Raw genomic sequence first — 14,298 nt, 5'->3', positions numbered from 1 at the left:
CGCTGTGATCCAGGATGTACTGCACAGGCAGCTCTGTGATCCAGGATGTACTGTACAGGCTGTACTGTGATCCAGGATGTACTGTACAGGCTGGTCTGTGTTCTGGGATGTACTGTACAGGCTGTTCAATGATCCAGGATGTACTGTACAGTCTGCTCAGTGATCCAGGATGTAATGTACAGCTGCTCCGTGTTCCACGATGTATTGTACAGGCTGCTCAGTGATCCAGGATATACTGTACAGGCTGTTCAGTGGTCCAGGATGTAATGTACAGCTGCTCAGTGATCCAGGATGTAATGTACAGCTGTTCAGTGATCCAAGATGTACTGTACCGGATGCTCTGTGATCCAGGATGTACTGTACATCTGTTCAGGGATCCAGGATGTACTGTACAGCTGTTCTTTGATCCAGGATGTACTGTACAGGCGATCCAGTGATCCAGAATATAGGGTACAGCTGTTCTTTGATCCAGGATGTACTGTACAGGCGATCCAGTGATCCAGAATATAGGGTACAGCTGTTCAGTGATCCAGTATGTACTGTACAGGCTGCTCTGTGATCCAGGATGTACCGTACAGGCTGCCCAGTGATCCAGGATGTACTGTACAGGCTGTAATGTGATCCAGGATGTACTGTACAGGCTCTTCTGTGATCCAGGATGTACTGTACAGGCTGTACTGTGATACAGGTTGTACTGTACAGGCTGCCCTGTGATCCAGTATGTACTGTACAGGCTGCGCTGTGATCCAGGATGTACTGCACAGGCTGCTCTGTGGTCCAGGATGTACTGTACAGGCTGTACAGTGATCCAGGATGTACTGTACAGGCTGGTCTGTGTTCCGGGATGTACTGTACAGTCTGTTCAATGATCCAGGATGTACTGTACAGTCTGCTCAGTGCTCCAGGATATAATGTACAGCTGCTCAGTGATGCAGGATGTAATGTACAGCTGTCATTGATCCAGAATGTGCTGTACAGGCTGCTCTGTGATCCAGGTTGTACTGTACAGCTGTTCAGTGATCCAGGATGTACTGTACAGGCTGTTCAGTTTTTCAGGCTGTAATTTACCGTCTGCTGAGTGATCCAGGATGCACATAAAAGGCTGCTCTGTGATCCAGGTTGTACTGTACAGGCTGTGCTGTGATCCCGGATGTACTGTACAGATGTTCTGTGATCCAGGATGTACTGTGCAGCTGTTCTGTGATGCAGGATGCACTGTACAGGCTGTTCAGTGATCCAGGATGTACTGTACAGGCTGTTCTGTGATCCAGGATGTAACGTACAGGCTTCTCTGTGATCCAGGATGTACTGTACAGGCTGTCCTGTGATGCAGGATGATCTGTACAGGCTGCTCAGTGATCCAGGATGTACTGCAAAGGCTGCTCTGTGATGCAGGATGTACTGTACAGGCTACTCTGTGATCCAGGATGTACTGTACAGTCTGCTCTGTGATCCAGGATGTACTGTGCAGCTGTTCAGTGATGCTGGATGTACTGTAAAGGCTGCTCAGTGATCCATGATGTTCTGCACCGCTATTGAGTGATCCAGGATGTACTGTACAGCTGTTCTGTGATCCAGGATGTACTGTACAGGCTGTTCTGTGATCCAGGATGTACTGTACAGGCGGCTCTGTGATCCAGGATGTACTGAACAGGCTTTTCAGTGATCCAGGCTGTAATGTGCAGGCTGCGCGGTGATCCAGGATGTACAGTACAGGCTGGTTTGTGATCCAGGATGTAATGTACAAGCTGCTCTGTGACACAGGATGTGCTGTACAGCTGTTCAGGGTTCCAGGATCTACTGTACAGCTGTTCTGTGATCCAGGCTGTACTGTACAGGTGATCCAGTGATCCAGAATATACGGTACAGCTGTTCAGTGATCCAGTATGTACTGTACAGGCTGCTCTGTGATCCAGGATGTACAGTACAGACTGCCCAGTGTCCAGGATTTACTGTACAGGCTGTAATCTGATCCAGGATGTATTTTACAGGATCTTCTGTGATCCAGGATGTACTGTGCAGGCTGTACTGTGATACAAGATGTACTATACAGGCTTTCCTGTGATCCAGTATGTACTGTACATGCTGCGCTGTGATCCAGGATGTACTGCACAGGCTGCTCTGTGATCCAAGATGTACTGTACAGGCTTTACTGTGATCCCGGATGTACTGTACAGATGTTCTGTGATCCAGGATGTATTGTGCAGCTGTTCTGTGATGCAGGATGCACTGTACAGGCTGCTCAGTGATCCAGAATTACTGTACAGGCTGCGCTGTGATCCAGGATGTACTGTACAGGCTGCTCTGTGATCCAGGATAGATTGTATAGGCTGCTCATTGCTCCAGGATGTACTGTACAGGCTGCTCTGTGATGCAGGACGTACTGTACAGCTGTTCAGTGATCCAGGATGTACTGTACAGGCTGCTCTGTGATCCAGGATGTACTGTAAAGTCTTCTCAGTGATCCAGGATGTACTGTACAGGCTGATCTGTGATCCAGGATGTACCGTACAGGCTGTTCAGTGATCCAGGATGAACTGTACAGTCTGCTCAGTGATCCAGGATGGACCGTACAGCTGGTCAGTGATCCAGGATGTACTTTACAGGCTGTTCTGTGATCCAGGATGTACTGTACAGGCTGATCTGTCATCCAGGATAGACTGTACAGGCTGCTCAGTGCTCCCGGATGTACTGTACAGCTGGTCTGTGATCCAGGATGTACTGTACAGGCTGCTCTGTCATCCTGGATAGACTGTACAGTCTGCTCAGTGATCCAGGATGTACCGTACAGCTGGTCAGTGATCCAGGATGTACTGTACAGGCTGCTCTGTGATCCAGGATGTACTGTACAGGCTGTTATGTGATCCAGGATGTACTGTACTGGCTGCTCAGTGATCCAGGATGTACTGGACAGGCTGTTCAGTGCATCCAGGATGTACTGTACAGTCTTCTCAGTGATCCAGGATGTGCTGTACAGCTGTTCTGTGATCCAGGATGTACTGTACAGGCTGCACTGTGATCCAGGATGTACCGTACAGGCTGCCCAATGATCCAGGATGTACTGTACAGGCTGTACTGTGATACAAGATGTACTGTACAGGCTTTCCTGTGATCCAGTATGTACTGTACATGCTGCGCTGTGATCCAGGATGTACTGCACAGGCTGCTCTATGATCCAGGATGTACTGTACAGGCTGTACAGTGATCCAGGATGTTCTGTACTGGCTGCTCAGTGATCCAGGATGTAACGTACAGGCTTCTCTGTGATCCAGGATGTACTGTACAGACTGCTCTGTCATCCTGGATAGACTGTACAGTCTGCTCAGTGATCCAGGATGTACCGTACAGCTGGTCAGTGATCCAGGATGTACTGTACAGGCTGCTCTGTGATCCAGGATGTACTGTACAGGCTGTTCTGTGATCCAGGATGTTCTGTACTGGCTGCTCAGTGATCCAGGATGTAACGTACAGGCTTCTCTGTGATCCAGGATGTACTGTACAGGCTGTCCTGTGATGCAGGATGATCTGTACAGGCTGCTCAGTGATCCAGGATGTACTGCAAAGGCTGCTCTGTGATGCAGGATGTACTGTACAGGCTACTCTGTGATCCAGGATGTACTGTAAAGGTTGCTCAGTGATCCATGATGTTCTGCACCGCTATTGAGTGATCCAGGATGTACTGTACAGCTGTTCTGTGATCCAGGATGTACTGTACAGGCTGTTCTGTGATCCAGGATGTACTGTACAGGTGGCTCTGTGATCCAGGATGTACTGAACAGGCTTTTCAGTGATCCAGGCTGTAATGTGCAGGCTGCGCGGTGATCCAGGATGTACAGTACAGGCTGGTTTGTGATCCAGGATGTACTGTACAAGCTGCTCTGTGACACAGGATGTGCTGTACAGCTGTTCAGTGTTCCAGGATCTACTGTACAGCTGTTCTGTGATCCAGAATGTACTGTACAGGTGATCCAGTGATCCAGAATATACGGTACAGCTGTTCAGTGATCCAGTATGTACTGTACAGGCTGCTCTGTGATCCAGGATGTACAGTACAGACTGCCCAGTGTCCAGGATTTACTGTACAGGCTGTAATCTGATCCAGGATGTATCTTACAGGCTCTTCTGTGATCCAGGATGTACTGTACAGGCTGTACTGTGATACAAGATGTACTGTACAGGCTTTCCAGTGATCCAGTATGTACTGTACATGCTGCGCTGTGATCCAGGATGTACTGCACAGGCTGCTCTGTGATCCAGGATGTACTGTACAGGCTGTACTGTGATCCAGGATGTACTGTACAGGCTGGTCTGTGTTCCGGGATGTACTGCACAGGCTGTTCAATGATCCAGGATGTACTTTACAGTCTGCTCAGTGATCCAGGATGTAATGTACAGCTGCTCCATGATCCACGATGTACTGTACAGGCTGCTCAGTGATGCAGGATATACTATACAGGCTGTTCAGTGATCCAGGATGTACTGGACAGGCTGTTCAGTGCATCCAGGATGTACTGTACAGTCTTCTCAGTGATCCAGGATGTGCTGTACAGCTGTTCTGTGATCCAGGATGTACTGTACAGGTGATCCAGTGATCCAGAATATACGGTACAGCTGTTCAGTGATCCAGTATGTACTGTACAGGCTGCTCTGTGATCCAGGATGTACAGTACAGACTGCCCAGTGTCCAGGATTTACTGTACAGGCTGTAATCTGATCCAGGATGTATTTTACCGGTTCTTCTGTGATCCAGGATGTACTGTACAGGCTGTACTGTGATACAAGATGTACTATACAGGCTTTCCTGTGATCCAGTATGTACTGTACATGCTGCGCTGTGATCCAGGATGTACTGCACAGGCTGCTCTGTGATCCAGGATGTACTGTACAGGCTGTACTGTGATCCCGGATGTACTGTACAGATGTTCTGTGATCCAGGATGTACTGTGCAGCTGTTCTGTGATGCAGGATGCACTGTACAGGCTGCTCAGTGATCCAGAATTACTGTACAGGCTGCGCTGTGATCCAGGATGTACTGTACAGGCTGCTCTGTGATCCAGGATGTACTGTACAGGCTGTACTGTGATCCCGGATGTACTGTACAGATGTTCTGTGATCCAGGTTGTACTGTACAGCTGTTCAGTGATCCAGGATGTACTGTACAGGCTGTTCAGTTTTTCAGGCTGTAATTTACCGTCTGCTGAGTGATCCAGGATGCACATAAAAGGCTGCTCTGTGATCCAGGTTGTACTGTACAGGCTGTGCTGTGATCCCGGATGTACTGTACAGATGTTCTGTGATCCAGGATGTACTGTGCAGCTGTTCTGTGATGCAGGATGCACTGTACAGGCTGTTCAATGATCCAGGATGTACTGTACAGTCTGCTCAGTGCTCCAGGATATAATGTACAGCTGCTCAGTGATGCAGGATGTAATGTACAGCTGTCATTGATCCAGAATGTGCTGTACAGGCTGCTCTGTGATCCAGGTTGTACTGTACAGCTGTTCAGTGATCCAGGATGTACTGTACAGGCTGTTCAGTTTTTCAGGCTGTAATTTACCGTCTGCTGAGTGATCCAGGATGCACATAAAAGGCTGCTCTGTGATCCAGGTTGTACTGTACAGGCTGTGCTGTGATCCCGGATGTACTGTACAGATGTTCTGTGATCCAGGATGTACTGTGCAGCTGTTCTGTGATGCAGGATGCACTGTACAGGCTGTTCAGTGATCCAGGATGTACTGTACAGGCTGTTCTGTGATCCAGGATGTTCTGTACTGGCTGCTCAGTGATCCAGGATGTAACGTACAGGCTTCTCTGTGATCCAGGATGTACTGTACAGGCTGTCCTGTGATGCAGGATGATCTGTACAGGCTGCTCAGTGATCCAGGATGTACTTGCAAAGGCTGCTCTGTGATGCAGGATGTACTGTACAGGCTACTCTGTGATCCAGGATGTACTGTACAGTCTGCTCTGTGATCCAGGATGTACTGTGCAGCTGTTCAGTGATGCTGGATGTACTGTAAAGGCTGCTCAGTGATCCATGATGTTCTGCACCGCTATTGAGTGATCCAGGATGTACTGTACAGCTGTTCTGTGATCCAGGATGTACTGTACAGGCTGTTCTGTGATCCAGGATGTACTGTACAGGCGGCTCTGTGATCCAGGATGTACTGAACAGGCTTTTCAGTGATCCAGGCTGTAATGTGCAGGCTGCGCGGTGATCCAGGATGTACAGTACAGGCTGGTTTGTGATCCAGGATGTACTGTACAAGCTGCTCTGTGACACAGGATGTGCTGTACAGCTGTTCAGGGTTCCAGGATCTACTGTACAGCTGTTCTGTGATCCAGGATGTACTGTACAGGTGATCCAGTGATCCAGAATATACGGTACAGCTGTTCAGTGATCCAGTATGTACTGTACAGGCTGCTCTGTGATCCAGGATGTACAGTACAGACTGCCCAGTGTCCAGGATTTACTGTACAGGCTGTAATCTGATCCAGGATGTATTTTACCGGTTCTTCTGTGATCCAGGATGTACTGTACAGGCTGTACTGTGATACAAGATGTACTATACAGGCTTTCCTGTGATCCAGTATGTACTGTACATGCTGCGCTGTGATCCAGGATGTACTGCACAGGCTGCTCTGTGATCCAGGATGTACTGTACAGGCTGTACTGTGATCCCGGATGTACTGTACAGATGTTCTGTGATCCAGGATGTACTGTGCAGCTGTTCTGTGATGCAGGATGCACTGTACAGGCTGCTCAGTGATCCAGAATTACTGTACAGGCTGCGCTGTGATCCAGGATGTACTGTACAGGCTGCTCTGTGATCCAGGATAGATTGTATAGGCTGCTCATTGCTCCAGGATGTACTGTACAGGCTGCTCTGTGATGCAGGACGTACTGTACAGCTGTTCAGTGATCCAGGATGTACTGTACAGGCTGCTCTGTGATCCAGGATGTACTGTAAAGTCTTCTCAGTGATCCAGGATGTACTGTACAGGCTGATCTGTGATCCAGGATGTACCGTACAGGCTGTTCAGTGATCCAGGATGAACTGTACAGTCTGCTCAGTGATCCAGGATGGGCCGTACAGCTGGTCAGTGATCCAGGATGTTCTTTACAGGCTGTTCTGTGATCCAGGATGTACTGTAAAGGCTGATCTGTCATCCAGGATAGACTGTACAGGCTGCTCAGTGCTCCCGGATGTACTGTACAGCTGGTCTGTGATCCAGGATGTACTGTACAGGCTGCTCTGTCATCCTGGATAGACTGTACAGTCTGCTCAGTGATCCAGGATGTACCGTACAGCTGGTCAGTGATCCAGGATGTACTGTACAGGCTGCTCTGTGATCCAGGATGTACTGTACAGGCTGTTATGTGATCCAGGATGTACTGTACTGGCTGCTCAGTGATCCAGGATGTACTGGACAGGCTGTTCAGTGCATCCAGGATGTACAGTACAGTCTTCTCAGTGATCCAGGATGTGCTGTACAGCTGTTCTGTGATCCAGGATGTACTGTACAGGCTGCTCTGTGATCCAGGATGTACCGTACAGGCTGCCCAATGATCCAGGATGTACTGTACAGGCTGTACTGTGATACAAGATGTACTGTACAGGCTTGCCTGTGATCCAGTATTTACTGTAAATGCTGCGCTGTGATCCAGGAAGTACTGCACAGGCTGCTCTATGATCCAGGATGTACTGTACAGGCTGTACAGTGATCCAGGATGTTCTGTACTGGCTGCTCAGTGATCCAGGATGTAACGTACAGGCTTCTCTGTGATCCAGGATGTACTGTACAGACTGCTCTGTCATCCTGGATAGACTGTACAGTCTGCTCAGTGATCCAGGATGTACCGTACAGCTGGTCAGTGATCCAGGATGTACTGTACAGGCTGCTCTGTGATCCAGGATGTACTGTACAGGCTGTTCTGTGATCCAGGATGTTCTGTACTGGCTGCTCAGTGATCCAGGATGTAACGTAAGGCTTCTCTGTGATCCAGGATGTATTGTACAGGCTGTCCTGTGATGCAGGATGATCTGTACAGGCTGCTCAGTGATCCAGGATGTACTGCAAAGGCTGCTCTGTGATGCAGGATGTACTGTACAGGCTACTCTGTGATCCAGGATGTACTGTACAGTCTGCTCTGTGATGCAGGATGTACTGTGCAGCTGTTCAGTGATGCTGGATGTACTGTAAAGGCTGCTCAGTGATCCATGATGTACTGCACCGCTATTGAGTGATCCAGGATGTAATGTACAGCTGTTCTGTGATCCAGGATGTACTGTACAGGCTGTTCTGTGATCCAGGATGTACTGTACAGGCGGCTCTGTGATCCAGGATGTACTGAACAGGCTTTTCAGTGATCCAGGCTGTAATGTGCAGGCTGCGCGGTGATCCAGGATGTACAGTACAGGCTGGTTTGTGATCCAGGATGTAATGTACAAGCTGCTCTGTGACACAGGATGTGCTGTACAGCTGTTCAGTGTTCCAGGATCTACTGTACAGCTGTTCTGTGATCCAAAATGTACTGTACAGGTGATCCAGTGATCCAGAATATACGGTACAGCTGTTCAGTGATCCAGTATGTACTGTACAGGCTGCTCTGTGATCCAGGATGTACAGTACAGACTGCCCAGTGTCCAGGATTTTCTGTACAGGCTGTAATCTGATCCAGGATGTATCTTACAGGCTCTTCTGTGATCCAGGATGTACTGTACAGGCTGTACTGTGATACATGATGTACTGTACAGGCTTTCCAGTGATCCAGTATGTACTGTACATGCTGCGCTGTGATCCAGGATGTACTGCACAGGCTGCTCTGTGATCCAGGATGTACTGTACAGGCTGTACTGTAATCCAGGATCTACTGTACAGGCTGGTCTCTGTTCCGGGATGTACTGCACAGGCTGTTCAATGATCCAGGATGTACTTTACAGACTGCTCATTGATCCAGGATGTAATGTACAGCTGCTCCATGATCCACGATGTACTGTACAGGCTGCTCAGTGATGCAGGATATACTATACAGGCTGTTCAGTGATCCAGGATGTACTGTACAGCTGCTCAGTGATCCAGGATGTAATGTACAGCTGTTCAGTGATCCAGGATGTACTGTACAGGCTGCTCTGTGATCCAGGTTGTACTGTACAGCTGTTCAGTGATCCAGGATGTACTGTACAGTCTGTTCAGTGATTCTGTCTGTAAGTTACCGTCTGCTGAGTGATCCAGGATGCACTAAACAGGCTGCTCTGTGATCCAGGATGTACTGTACAGGCTGCGCGGTGATCCCGGATGTACTGTACCGATGTTCTGTGATCCAGGATGTACTGTGTAGCTGTTCTGTGATCCAGGATGTCCTGTACAGGCTGTTCTGTGATCCAGGATGTACTGAACAGGCTTTTCAGTGATCCAGGCTGTAATGTGCAGGCTGCGCGGTGATCCAGGATGTACAGTACAGGCTGGTTTGTGATCCAGGATGTACTGTACAAGCTGCTCTGTGACACAGGATGTGCTGTACAGCTGTTCAGGGTTCCAGGATCTACTGTACAGCTGTTCTGTGATCCAGAATGTACTGTACAGGTGATCCAGTGATCCAGCATATACGGTACAGCTGTTCAGTGATCCAGTATGTACTGTACAGGCTGCTCTGTGATCCAGGATGTGCAGTACAGGCTGCCCAGTGTCCAGGATTTACTGCACAGGCTGTAATCTGATCCAGGATGTATTTTACAGGCTCTTCTGTGATCCAGGATGTACTGTACAGGCTGTACTGTGATACAAGATGTACTGTACAGGCTTTCCAGTGATCCAGTATGTACTGTACATGCTGCGCTGTGATCCAGGATGTACTGCACAGGCTGCTCTGTGATCCAGGATGTACTGTACAGGCTGTACTGTGATCCAGGATCTACTGTACAGGCTGGTCTGTGTTCCGGGATGTACTGCACAGGCTGTTCAATGATCCAGGATGTACTTTACAGTCTGCTCAGTGATCCAGGATGTAATGTACAGCTGCTCCATGATCCACGATGTACTGTACAGGCTGTTCTGTGATCCAGGATGTACTGTACAGGCGGCTCTGTGATCCAGGATGTACTGAACAGGCTTTTCAGTGATCCAGGCTGTAATGTGCAGGCTGCGCGGTGATCCAGGATGTACAGTACAGGCTGGTTTGTGATCCAGGATGTACTGTACAAGCTGCTCTGTGACACAGGATGTGCTGTACAGCTGTTCAGGGTTCCAGGATCTACTGTACAGCTGTTCTGTGATCCAAAATGTACTGTACAGGTGATCCAGTGATCCAGAATATACGGTCCAACTGTTCAGTGATCCAGTATGTACTGTACAGGCTGCTCTGTGATCCAGGATGTACAGTACAGACTGCCCAGTGTCCAGGATTTACTGCACAGGCTGTAATCTGATCCAGGATGTATTTTACAGGCTCTTCTGTGATCCAGGATGTAATGTACAGTCTGTACTGTGAAACAAGATGTACTGTACAGGCTTTCCAGTGATCCAGTATGTACTGTACATGCTGCGCTGTGATCCAGGATGTACTGCACAGGCTGCTCTGTGATCCAGGATGTACTGTACAGGCTGTACTGTGATCCAGGATGTACTGTACAGGCTGGTCTGTGTTCCGGGATGTACTGCACAGGCTGTTCAATGATCCAGGATGTACTTTACAGTCTGCTCAGTGATCCAGAATGTAATGTACAGCTGCTCCATGATCCACGATGTACTGTACAGGCTGCTCAGTGATGCAGGATGTACTGTACAGGCTGTTCAGTGATCCAGGATGTCATGTACAGCTGCTCAGTGATCCAGGATGTAATGTACAGCTGTTCAGTGATCCAGGATGTACTGTACAGGCTGCTCTGTGATCCAGGATGTACTGTACAGGCTGCGCGGTGATCCCGGATGTACTGTACCGATGTTCTGTGATCCAAGATGTACTGTGTATCTATTCTGTGATCCAGGATGTCCTGTACAGGCTGCTCAGTGATCCAGGATGTACTGTACAGGCTGCGCTGTGATCCAGGATGTACTGTACAGGCTGCGCTGTGATCCCGGATGTACTGTACAGAAATTCTGTGATCCAGGATGTACTGTACAGGCTGCTCAGTGATCCAGGATGTACTGTACAGGCTGCGCTGTGATCCAGGATGTCCTGTACAGGCTGCTCTGTGATCCTGGATCTACTGTACAGGCAGCTCATTGCTCCAGGATGTACTCTACAGGCTGCTCTGTGATGCAGGATGTACTGTACAGCTGTTCAGTGATCCAGGATGTACTGTACAGGCTGCTCTGTATCCAGGATGTACTGTACAGGCTTCTCAGTGATCCAGTATGTACTGTACAGGCTGTTCAGTGATCCAGGATGAACTGTACAGTCTGCTCAGTGAACCAGGATGTACAGTACAGGCTGTTCTGTGATCCAGGATGTACTGTATAGGCTGTTCAGTGATCCAAGATGTACTGTTCAGGCTGCTCTGTGATCCAGGATGTACTGTACAGCTGTTCAGTGATGCAGGATGTACTGTACAGGCTGCTCTGTGATCCAGGATGTACTGTACAGTTGTTCTGTGATCCAGGATGTACTGTACAGGCTTTTCTGTGATCCACGATGTAATGTACAGCTGTTCTGTGATCCAGGATATACTGTACAGGCAGTCCTGTGATCCAAGATGTACTGTACAGGGTCTTCAGTGATTCAGGCTGTAATTTACAGTCTGCTAGGTGATCCAGGATGCACTGAACTGGCTGCTCTGTTATCCAGGATGTACTGTACAGCCGTTCAGTGATCCAGGATGTACTGTACAGCTGTTCAGTGATCCAGGATGTACTGTACAGGCTGCTCTGTGATCAAAATGTACTGTACAGGCTGTTCAGTGATCCAGGATGTTCTGTACAGGCTGCTCTGTGATCCAGGATGTACTGTACAGGCTGCGCTGTGATCCAGGATGTACTGCACAGGCTGCGCTGTGATCCAGGATGTACTGCACAGGCTGCTTTGTGATCCAGGATGTAATGGACAGGCTGATCTGTGATCCAGGATGTACTGTACAGCTGTTCAGTGATGCAGGATGTACTGTACAGGCTGCTCTGTGATCCAGGATGTACTGTACAGTTGTTCTGTGATCCAGGATGTACTGTACAGGCTGTTCTGTGATCCACGATGTAATGTACAGCTGTTCTGTGATCCAGGATATACTGTACAGGCAGTCCTGTGATCCAAGATGTACTGTACAGGGTCTTCAGTGATTCAGGCTGTAATTTACCGTCTGCTGAGTGATCCAGGATGCACATAAAAGGCTGCTCTGTGATCCAGGTTGTACTGTACAGGCTGTGCTGTGATCCCGGATGTACTGTACAGGCTGTTTTGTGATCCAGGATGTACTGTACAGGCTGTTCAGTGATCCGAGATGTACTGTTCAGGCTGCTCTGTGATCCAGGATGTACTGTACAGTTGTTCTGTGATCCAGGATGTACTGTACAGGCTGTTCTGTGATCCACGATGTAATGTACAGCTGTTCTGTGATCCAGGATATACTGTACAGGCAGTCCTGTGATCCAAGATGTACTGTACAGGGTCTTTAGTGATTCAGGCTGTAATTTACAGTCTGCTAGGTGATCCAGGATGCACTGAACTGGCTGCTCTGTTATCCAGGATGTACTGTACAGCTGTTCAGTGATCCAGGATGTACTGTACAGCTGTTCAGTGATCCAGGATGTACTGTACAGGCTGCTCTGTGATCAGAATGTACTGTACAGGCTGTTCAGTGATCCAGGATGTTCTGTACAGGCTGCTCTGTGATCCAAGATGTACTGTACAGGCTGCTCTGTGATGCAGGATGTACTGTACAGGCTACTCAGTGATCCAGGATGTACTGTACAGGCTGCGCTGTGATCCAGGATGTACTGCACAGGCTGCTTTGTAATCCAGGATGTAATGGACACACTGATCTGTGATCCAGGATGTACTGTACAGGCTGTAATGTGATCCAGGATGTACTGTACAGGATGGTCTGTGATCCAGGATGTACTGTACAGGCTGTTCAGTGATCCACGATGTAATGTACAGCTGCTTCGTGATCCACGATGTACTGTACAGACTGCTCAGTGATCCAGGATGTACTGTACAGGCTGCGCTGTGATCCAGGATGTACTGCACAGGCTGCACTGTGATCCAGGATGTACTGGACAGGCTGCTCTGTGATCCAGGATGTACTGTACAGGCTAAAATGTGATCCAGGATGTACTGTACAGGCTGGTCTGTGATCCGGGATGTACTGTACAGGCTGTTCAGTGATCCAGGATGTACTGTGCAGTCTACTCAGTGATCCAGGATGTAATGTACAGCTGCTCCGTGATCCACGATGTACTGTACAGGCTGCTCAGTGATCCAGGACATATTGTACAGGCTGTTCAGTGATCCAGCATGTAATGTACAGCTGCTCAGTGATCCAGGATGTAATGTACAGCTGTTCAGTGATCCAGGATGTACCGTAGAGGCTGCCCAGTGATCCAGGATGTACTGTACAGGCTGTAATATGATCCAGGATGTACTGTACAGACTCTTCTGTGAACCAGGATGTACTGTATAGGCTGTACTGTGATAGAGGATGTACTGTACAGGCTGCTCTATGATCCAGTATGTACTGTACAGGCTGCGCTGTGATCCAGGATGTACTGCACAGGCAGCTCTGTGATCCAGGATGTACTGTACAGGCTGTACTGTGATCCAGGATGTACTGTACAGGCTGGTCTGTGTTCTGGGATATACTGTACAGGCTGTTCAATGATCCAGGATGTACTGTACAGTCTGCTCAGTGATCCAGGATGTAATGTACAGCTGCTCCGTGTTCCACGATGTATTGTACAGGCTGCTCAGTGATCCAGGATATACTGTACAGGCTGTTCAGTGGTCCAGGATGTAATGTACAGCTGCTCAGTGATCCAGGATGTAATGTACAGCTGTTCAGTGATCCAAGATGTACTGTACCGGATGCTCTGTGATCCAGGATGTACTGTACAGGTTGTTCAGTGATCCAGGCTGTAATGTGCAGGTTGCGCGGTGATCCAGGATGTACTAGACAGGCTGTTCAGTGATCCAGGATGTACTGTACAGTCTGCTCAGTGATCCAGGATGTGCTGTACATCTGTTCAGGGATCCAGGATGTAATGTACAGCTGCTCCGTGTTCCACGATGTATTGTACAGTCTGCTCAGTGATCCAGGATATACTGTACAGGCTGTTCAGTGGTCCAGGATGTAATGTACAGCTGCT

This window comes from Carcharodon carcharias, chromosome 11 (assembly GCF_017639515.1).
Source record: "Carcharodon carcharias isolate sCarCar2 chromosome 11, sCarCar2.pri, whole genome shotgun sequence".
In the NCBI taxonomy this organism is placed as follows: domain Eukaryota; kingdom Metazoa; phylum Chordata; class Chondrichthyes; order Lamniformes; family Lamnidae; genus Carcharodon; species Carcharodon carcharias.
The sequence above is the reverse complement of the archived record's forward strand: the minus strand, read 5'-3'. Positions refer to the sequence as shown.